Source organism: Zonotrichia leucophrys, chromosome 7 (genome assembly GCF_028769735.1).
Source record: "Zonotrichia leucophrys gambelii isolate GWCS_2022_RI chromosome 7, RI_Zleu_2.0, whole genome shotgun sequence".
NCBI classification, from domain to species: domain Eukaryota; kingdom Metazoa; phylum Chordata; class Aves; order Passeriformes; family Passerellidae; genus Zonotrichia; species Zonotrichia leucophrys.
The window spans coordinates 9875333-9885503 of NC_088177.1; positions in this window are offsets into that span (position 1 = coordinate 9875333).

Below are 10171 nucleotides of genomic sequence, written 5' to 3' on the forward strand. Positions count from 1 at the left end.
ACAGGCAGGGAGTTCCCAAATAATAAATGAGTGTGGCCAAAGGGAGCTGCAGCTCCTCACTGGGTGTCAGTGGGCACTGAACTGGGGGTGGTGGAAACAGGAACTGCTGGAAAGCCATGACAATGAGCTTATTTTATTTTATTTTAATTTTTTAAAATTTTTATTTTTATTTACCCAGGGTGAGGGACAGCTGCTAAAAAATAAAACACCTGTGATAGAGGAGCATTATGTGGCCAGAAGGATCCAAACCAAAGGCCTTTCCAGGTGATTTCAGCTGTCAGGCAGAGCTCAGCTGGGATGCCCCATCCCTAGAAGCATTCCTGGCCAGCTTGGACAGGGCTTGGAGCAACCAGGTCTAGTGGAAGATGTCCCTACCCATGGCAGGGGGATAGAACAAGGTGGTCTTCAAGGTCCCTTCCAACCCAGGCTATTCTGAGGTTCAGTAAAGCAAGAACTTGAGGCTACAGTTACTATTATAATAAAGAATTACATCCGCCAGTGCTTCCAGTTTGCCACCACCAGTGGTAACCAGTATGCAGCTGGGATCTGTGTGGCCTTTTCTTCAGATCTGCCTGGAAAATCAGAGTTTTCTGTGTGGCAGTGAGGGAATGCAGGGAAACACTCTAATTGACTGAAAAAAAGCCCCAAAAGAACAAACCACAGGAAAGCTCCACGCACCCCCAGAACAGTGGTGAAAAACAGCCAAGTCAGAGAATTCCAGATAAATAATGTAACAACACTGGTGAAAATGTGTGTGAGCAGTGTAATGTGCCTATCACAGCTCAATTGAGAACACGATTAACTGGGGAGTTAGATTGATTTCTTTTCATGCTGTTAGCATTTCTTCTTTTTTTTTCCCATTTGACTTAACATGGTTTTAATATTGAAGTGACTTTTACCAAGTGCTCCAGTAATTAAATGAGGCTGCAAGAGCTCTTCAATTCCCATCTGACTGCCTCATGGCTGTAATAACCAAGCTGGAAGATCTTCCTTTCTAAAAAGGGGCTTTATCACTGACACATAGCAGGGGAGCAGCCAGACAGGATGCTCAGGGCATTTTGAGGTGGGGTTATTTTCCCCCCCCCTTTCACTCACAACCCTTTACAATCCTTCCTTTAGCAGTTCCCTTACAATTTGTGTTGGTGACTCCCAGAAAAATGATCCCCATCCATCATGGGAACCTGGCCTGTGGCTGCTGTGGCATTCTGGGGGTGGGTGACACCCCTGGGAAGAGGGTGACATCTGCAGGGACAGTCTACTTTCCACCCCTAGATACCAAACAAACCCTCTGATAATTAGTAAAAGACTGGATCACATCCCACTGGTAATTTCTAGAGGCATCTGGGACTAAGTTCAGTAATATTTTCTCCCTGGTGCATTAATAACTAGACGTGATTAATGCTATGAGTCAGGAAGAGGGTTTTGAGGAATTCTCTTTCTACCCATGAAAAAAATTAAAAGCCCTGTGTGCTACACCATCTCCAGGATGCAAAGGTGACTTTGACGTCCTCCCACCGCCAGAATGAGGGTCCCAGCTTAAAAAAACATCCAGTGAAACTGGCAGAGAGTGGTTAAATTTCGCAGTTCTTTTCTGATGTGCCTCAGCTGGGCAATTTCCACCCTGACTTAGGAAACCTCTGAGGATTTTGCTCGGCTGACTGCAGGTTCCTGGTGACACATGGTGACACCCAGGAACATCCTGGCTCCATCCTTGAGCACCATCTGCTGGCTTTTCCTCCAGGGACTCCTCGGGCATCTGCAAACCCAAAGTCACCTTTCCCCCCCTCAAATAAAAGCTGCTCCTGCAGAGAGAAAAGCTTCTTGCTCTGAAATCAGGGAGTAACACCAAACCCCAGGTTTGCTCCACTACTTTCCCATCTGCACAGCAGATCAGGGGTGCAAGATCCCACATCTCAAAGCCCTATTTTAAAGAACAAACTCTTTGTGCTGCTTGGAAATGAAGGCTAAGAGCAGCAGAGGGCAGGGCTGCAGATTGCATTTTAATTTTGCTTGCAATAGATAGTTTTCATTAGCTCCAAAGGATTTACTATTGCTTTTATCCAAATGCCTCCCCAGCACCCTGGTTAAGAAGTGGTCCAGGAAATATTTTCCTGAATTTCTCTTGGTTCTGCTCTTCTCCTGTGCTTTCTATTGGTCTGTCTGCCTTCATGCAAATATTTCTTGATGTATTTTTGTCTCATCAAATGGCTTTGGAGCAGTCAGGGAAAGGGGCAAGAGCATCTCTAGATGGGCAGGTCAGAGTGGGAATTAAGAAAAGATAAGAGACACTTGGATCTGCCCTTCCCATCCTGCAGCACTGGCCAAGAATTTAAAACATCTCTGCAAAATCTCCCATCTTCCATCCCTGGGAGTGTTCAAGGCTGTATTAGATGAACCTTGGAGCAACCTGGTCTAGTGGAAAGTGTCCCTGTCCATGGCAGTTAGTTGGAACAAGATGAACTTCCAAGTCCTTCCCAACCCAAACCACTCTTTGATTTTATTATTCTATGATATTTTTTTTTCCTCCCTCTCACAAAAAATCTCAGCAACAAAAACAAGCCCACACCAGGCTGTGTGCATTATCTGAGTGTATATACACACACTTAATCCACGGCCTGCAAAAGAGATCATAATTCAGAAGGTGAAGCTTGGAGCTCAAACCAACCACATCCTGCAAAAAGCACTCCTGCTAGAAGGGATTTTCAGTGATTACAGGGAACAAACTATGCTCAAGTATGTAAACAATGTGGATATTTTCCCCTCTAACACAATGCACAGCCTGTAGGTCAGTAAACTCTAATGTGAACTGTGTTGCTTGGCTTCTAGGAAAGATAGCTCAGCTCTTTTTCAGAATAAAAGATAACTCAGGGAGCATGAAATGCATTTTGGACAACACAGACCTTGCCAGCCTTTGCTTTGGGTTACTCCTGGTTTCTTGTTTTAGAGCCTTCCAGGTGATGCCTTGCACAAGGGAGTGAAAAAACCTTTCCAAGTCTTGGCCTTAGTGTCCTGTGGCAACTTGTGCTGCACAAAAAAAACTGTTAGGAATGGGCTGGATTTCAGCAGTTCAACGAAAATTCCAACTTTTGTGATGGAAAAGGCTGTTACTAATTACAGGGAGAGAGGTGAGGTGGCTTGAAAAGAGCTGGAGTCAGAAAAACGGAGAGGCCAGAAATACTCACTGCCCACACGGACAGGATGATGTAACGGCAGACGAGCCGAAGAGGAGTTACAGGGAATTATTTGCACTCCAAGAGGAATTGTAAGGAATTATTCATACCCATGAATGAGTGTTGTGTTATTTGGGAAGGTGCAAAGGGGAAAAATAGACCTGGGGGGTTTGCTGTAGGCAGTTCCTTGGAAACCTGTGGTCATTGTGTCCCAGCGCTGAAGAGAAAAAATCATGTGTAATGGCAAAAGGGAGAGGAGAGCCCAGGAAATGCAGAGCCCAGGGAGATGCTCCCCAATAAAGAAATAAGCAAATACATTTTTTATCTTTTATTTTATTTTTTTTACATGATAGAATATTCCATGGCTTTTCTTGCCCATGAGTAGGGTGAGATGGAAGCTGGGGATCAGCAATGCTGGAGTCTGATTTGACCTGTGGGGATGGCAGCCCACACCCCAACCTTGCCAGGGCTTCTGCTTCTCCCCTGGGACATCAGGTGAGCCCTGGCTGTGATTTCCTGACAGGATGCCTGTCCAAAATGCTGCTGCTTTTTAATTTTGGGGCTAAGTTGAACAGGTTTAATTAGGCTGTGAAAACTGGGCCACTCTCCTGACTTGAATTAAGGGGTAGGAAAATCCCTACATTCTGCTCACAGGGATTTGAGGAGGGTTGAATCCACTCTGCATCTCTTTCCATAGAATCACAGAAGGGTTTGGGTTGGAAGGGACCCTAAAGCTCCTCGAATTCCAACCCTGCCATGGGCAGGGACACCTTCCACTGTCCCAGGGTGCTCCAAGCTCAGTCCAACCTGGCCTGGAACAGTTCCAGGGATCCAGGGGCAACCACTCTGGGCAACCTGTGCTAAGGCCTCACCACACTCATAGGAAAGAATTTCTTCCCAATATCCCATCTAACCCTGCTTCTGGCAATGGGAAACCATTTCCCTCCACGCTGTGATTCCATGCCTCCCCTAAAAACCCTTCTCCAGCTCTTTTGGAGCCCATATAGACACTGGAAGGTTCTCTGAGGTCTCCCTGAAGCTGTGGGAGCTCCCCTGGGTGGGCACAGGGATCCAGGCCACATAATTTTCCTCTCTTCCCTGTAAACTTCCCGTCGGTTGATGGGGGAGCTTACATAAACATCATCTCCACGTCGTGGCTGTTTTGTTTGGAGCTCATGTCCAAAAAATCCCAGGAAACAGCACGTATGTGGTCGGTATGTATTTATTCCTGAGGGGCTTGTCCACAATTTATGTGGAGCATATGGAACAACTTGTGCTTGAGATGTTTGCCTCGAGATGTTTGATACATCTGGAGATGCCGAGTTTCGAACAAGGAGGGAAACCTTTGGAAGCTAAAAAGCCAAAGGTTTTGCCTTTAGAAGCTCACTTGAAGCTGGTCTAGGCAATTTTCAGAGAGATGGGTTTTGCTGCATGACAGTTGGAGAATTTTTCTTAAAGCAAACATCAGCCAGGTTATTCCCACGCAGTCAAATACAAACTAGTAAGAAAGTGGGAGACCTTAATTCGGTATTGAAGTCATTTTGAAATTGTGAAAAACAAACCACATTAATCTGGTGCAGCGGCACATGTGACCAGGTGTAAGCCTCTGCTTAAAATTGGTATAAAAAGGGTTAAAAAAAAAAAGTATTAGGAAATTACTTTCCTGAGGAAAATAATGTAGTTTTGCTAATTTGCTTGGCAAGAGGATTTGTTGTTTATTTGGCGTTTTTTTTTTTTTTGTTAAGGAAGACAGCCTAGTTTTAGAGAGTCATAGGAGAATTTGAGTTTTTTGTCCTGTAGTTCAGTTTTGAGAAACTCAGGAGATTGTTCAGTTTTGAGAGACTCAGGAGGTTGTTATTGGGAAGCATCTCCAAATTAACGGGAAACCTCTGATGAACTTTTCCCCATATTTAGGCGTCTCTTTGGGCAACCAGTACCTGCAGCTCTCACAGTGCCAGGATCCTGCTGCAGCCCCTGGGCTGGGGATGTCCCTGGATGTGAAAGATCAACCTGTGCTGGGACAGGAAGAGGTGGAGATGGCTTTGCGTGGTTACAGTTGCTGTTTATCACCCTTTCCAACCACTCGTGGCAGAAGGAGTGGAAAAATAGCCTTCAGCTCCCCACATAAAACCTGGAGCCAGAGGCCTTGCCAGCCTTACAAAGTATCCTCTGTCAAATGGCTCATTCATTCATCCTGCAGCGGGGACACGTGAAAATCACATCATTTCCCCAAGGTGGAACAGCAGCGTGCTTGTCCCTAAAAACTCCCAGTGTGGCAGCAGGTCACCTGTCACCTACAAGCAAGCTGGAACAGGGATGATCTTTATGGGACTGAGCACCTGTGGGAGTAAAGCTCAGGCAGAATGAGCCTGATGGAGATTTCTGGCTGCCTGAGGAACAAAAATAACATGGCCAGGAGTGCTGTCCCCTTCCCTCTGGGCTGGCACATCCCCATGCTGAGGGAGGAGGTGCATGGAGAGGATGAGCTCACAGTGGGTGATGGCCTGTCCCAAACTGTGACCAGGCACTCTGCACTGTCACCCCCAAGGGTGTCCCTTTCATCTGAACCTGCTCTGCAAAGCTCAGGCACTGAATTTTTTGGAGTATGGAGCCTGCTCCATTTCCACAGGGAGTGTTTTATACTCTTGATAAAACTGCAGCTTGCCTAGTCCAACCCCTTCCAAACACATGGAACCTCCACCATCCTGTCCCTTTGGCAAACTGCTGCTGCCCAGCCATGTGCCAGGACAACGCTGTGCATCCAAAATAATTAATGCTCCAGCTCAAAGCCCAGCTTTACCTCCATGGTACATGAGGTGAAAACTGATCAGCTGCTCCTCCTCTGTAGGGATGGCTCCCAAATCTTGGCTTGTCTTGCTTTAATCTGTGTGGGGTTTTTTATCTAACACTCAGGGGTCTCTGGTCCCCCAAGCAGCAAGGAGAGGGATGGCAAGTTGCCAACAAGAAGCATCCACAAACACCAGCATTTCTTTCACAGTTAATCTGCATCAGGCTCCCTCTCTGCCTTCAGAGCAACCTAATTCTTTGGAATTTTGGGGTTTTGCCATCTGACATGGCAGCTCTGATTCATCAACCCATCAGGCTTGTTGTCCTTTAATTAGCAGGACCTGCATCCAGCCTGGCCAGTGGTGAGATTATCACTAACCAGAAAATATTTGTGCAATTTATTGGGTGAATGTGATTCTTTTTCGATTCTTAGGGAAGCTTTATCCATCTTTATGTATCCTGCAAAGGTCCAGCCCAGGCTGCAGCACTCTAGGCAATCCCTCAGCTTTTCCATATTGCCATTCCCTCCCCAGTTTGGGTGCACACCCCAGAAGGTGAGCTCTGGCAGGGCACTTAAATTACCTGAAGGTGAGCTCTGGATACCTCAATAAGAGTGGCTTTCCCTCTGGCATCATCCTGGCAGCTGCATAAATCCCTCATGGAAGGCAACAAGCTCAGGGACCATCACTGTGTCCAGCATCTCACAAGGTCTGCTGATGTCTAGTGATATTTTGAGGGGGTTGGGCTGCATTATGTGGCTTTAAACTGATTTGTGTGGCTAAAGAGATATGAGGTTCTGTATTGGGAAATGCCTTGAAGGCAGTGGTAGCCTAGGAGCAGATACATGGCAAAAGGGGATCAAATCTTCTTTAGGATTTAACAACAGGAGCTATTTTTACACAAACGACCTGAAACTCCTCATAGAAAAACCAGTTTGGTATTCAGCTAGGATGAGAAATACCAGAGAGAAAGAGAGGAGGAGATTTGGGATTTTTTCCCTGTTAGAGGCCAGCCCTGGCCAGGCTCCACCAGTCATGGGATAGCAGCTGTGATTTTCCTTCTCTATCAGCAGAAGGAACAGAGAGGAGAAAGCTTTGATTTTAAGCCTTGCACAGAGGGGCTGTGTGGGGCTATAAGTGCTCTGAGGTCTGTGGGGGCTGTGAAGGCTAGAGCTGCAAGGGCTACAGAGATTTTGGGGGCTGTGAGGACCAGAAGGACTTGGAAGGTTTGGGGTCTGTGAGGTCCTAGAGAGCTCTCAAGGCTGTGAAGATTCTGGGGGCCATGGGATCCATCAGTGTTAAAATGTGGCTTTGAGGTCTGTTGGGGCTTGTGAGGGCTAAGACAGCCATGGAGACAGCAAGGTCATTTATAGTTGGGAGGAGAAGTGATTGACAGGTAGGACTAGGTGACTGACAGGCTATCAGATTGATTGACAGGTGGTTCCAAGAGTGATTGAGAAGGGGGTGAGCCACTCAGGGTGATGACAGACAGGGTGACAAGGGGCAGGGCAGCTTCAGGATTTAAACTGAGGGGAAAGATGACAAAAAACGAGTGGGAAAGGTCAGGGGGAAAGGGAGACAAAAAAAGGGTGAGGAATATGATGGGGAAGAGGCAGGAAAAGGTAGATAAAATGAGGGGGAAAGGGCTGGAAATGTGAGGTGAAAAAGAGGGGGAAAAGGGGGTAATAATGGCGGAAACGGTGAGGTGCAACGGAAAAGAAAAAAGGGTGGGAAAATGAAAGAAAAAAGGGCGAGAAAGATGAGGAGAAAAGGGAGAGAAAAGCAGCCGACAGCCCCAGCAGGGCGAGGACGAAGGCTCCCAAAGCCGAGCTGCCGTGCAGAACCTTCCGGGGAAGCTTGGTGTCGCTCCAGGCCTTGGGAATGCAGCAAACCGGGGCGGCGGAAGGGAAAGTAGCCTGGATGGAAGGAGCGGGGCCGGACCCTCTGCTCTCCCTGTTGCTCACCTGCGTTCCCAGGAGGGCGCAGAAGGAGCCGGGACACGCAGGGCTGGAGCTGGGACACGAAAGGTTGGAGCTGGGACACCCGCCCGGCTGCCACCCGCGGCCGCTCCCCTCATGCCGTCCGCGCCATCGCCGCGCCTTCGGGTTTCGCTTTGGAGAGGGATTCTACTTATTTATTTGTTTTCCCGGCGGAAAACTAGCAAATAAAGGAGACAACTCAGACCCACCAGGGGAAAAAAACCCAAAAAAACCAAAAAATAAACAAACAAACACAACAAAACACAAAACACTCGCCGGTCCGGAGCGCGGCTGGAAGGGGAAGGGATCGGTGGTGTCACACCCCGGCCGGGCCCCAGAGCACGCCCAGCCCCGGGTGAGGGATCTTAAACAGGTTTAAAGTCAGTTCTTCTCCCCAGAGACCTCTCCAATGGGAGTCTATGGGGTTTTTATAGAATATATTGCGTTGGAAGGAATTTCAAAGCTCATTTCCTTCCACTTCTTTGCTCCAAGCCCTGTCCATCCTGGCCTGGGACACTTCCAGGGATGGGGCAGCCACAGCTTCTCTGGGAAACCTGTGCCAGGGTCTCCCCACCCTTATTGTAAAAATATTTTCCTATTATTTATATTTGTATTTATATATATTTATATATTTCCCTCTAGTCTTCAGTTGAAAACCATCACTCCTTGTGCTGAGGGGTGCAGCATCCCCAGGTGTGGCTGGTGAGGGTGATGAGTGCGACAGCATTTGGGAGCCCTGGGAAGATCTTTTTCCTTTCTTCTTTCTATTTCATCTTCCCCATCCCTCACCAGTGCATCCCAATGCCCCCAGTTTCTACCCAGAGCATCCCAGTAACCCCAGAACAAAGGCAGGGAGTTCAGGGGAAAAGGGGTTTAAATTGAGGGGAAAACCTCCTTTTCCATTATTATTTATGTTTAAACTGGGGGGAAGACCCCTTCACCTGTGATTTAAGGGTTATAAATGGAAGGAAAACCTGCCTTTTCTGCGTTTTTAGGGGTATCAATTAATTGACCAGGAATTCCTGTTTTCCTGTTTAAGTGGAACGGAGTGATCTTTTTTACGTCATGTGATAGGTTTGAATTGAGGGCAACACACTCCTACACTTCCCCATTTTCATCATCATAGAGTTTAAATTGAGAGGGAATTCCTGTTGTCCCTCACATTTTTAGGGTTAAAATTGAGGGATATTACCCCATTTCCCCATAATTTGGGTATGTGTCCTTTGGGGTTGTGAGTGCTATGGGAGCTCTAAGGTCTGTAGGGTCAGTGTAGGCTATGGGGTTTGTAAGAGTTACCTATCATATGAGGGATGTGACAGCTATGTGGTTTGTTAAGGGTTGTGAGCTGTGTTAGGGATGTGAGGGGCTTTGAGGTCTGTTTGGGGTCTGTGGGCTCTGAGGTCTGTGTAGGGTATGGGGGCTTTGGGGGGCTGTCAGTGCTGTGAGGCTCATGAGGTTTTTGAGGATCTCTGAGGGCTGTGATGGCTGTGGGGGCTGAGAGCTCCTTAATGGTCACATTGACTGGAAAAAAATGTCCTTATATCTTCAACCCCACCAATGATACTCCACAAACTTTGTTTTCGTGTTCTCAGTTGATAGTTTCCTAATTGCTACAGATGTCAGAGCATCGTTATCCGTGATAATTAAAGCTGAATGGTTATTTTCTCTAAGTGAGGCTGTTGGGGTCATTCCAAATGAGATGTGGTCATGCCATAGCATAATTTAATTGCTGTATTAATAGATGAAACCCATGGCAATCCCTCGTGAGTCACATACAGAAATAGCAGTGGCATTGTGCACTCCTTCCCTGTCCTGCTTGTTCTTCTCCAGCATGATGGTGGTGATAAGGTGTCTTTGTAAAGCTGCCAAGAAACTGAAAGGAGAAGGAATGCCATCCCAGCGAGATCTCATGACTTGGAGATGATTGCAGGAGGATGGAGAGGAGAGGCAGAGGCACCCAGGAAACTCCTGGGGTCAGCAGCAACGTGCTTGTTGGAGCTCCTGTTTTGGTTATGCTCCTGTGAGTAAGGATCCTGTGACCTCTCTGCCTGTGGCTTTCAAATGGGCTGGAGCTGCTGGTGGATGTTCATGGTTTGACTCTATCTGGCTTTTGGAAACTCCTCTAGCTTGGCCAGGTGTTTGGGATGACCCTGTGTTGAGGGGAGGCAAAACACCCATCAGTGCTGATGGAGTGAGAAGCAAAGCTGGAGCAGACTCCACTGAAAATCACCATTTC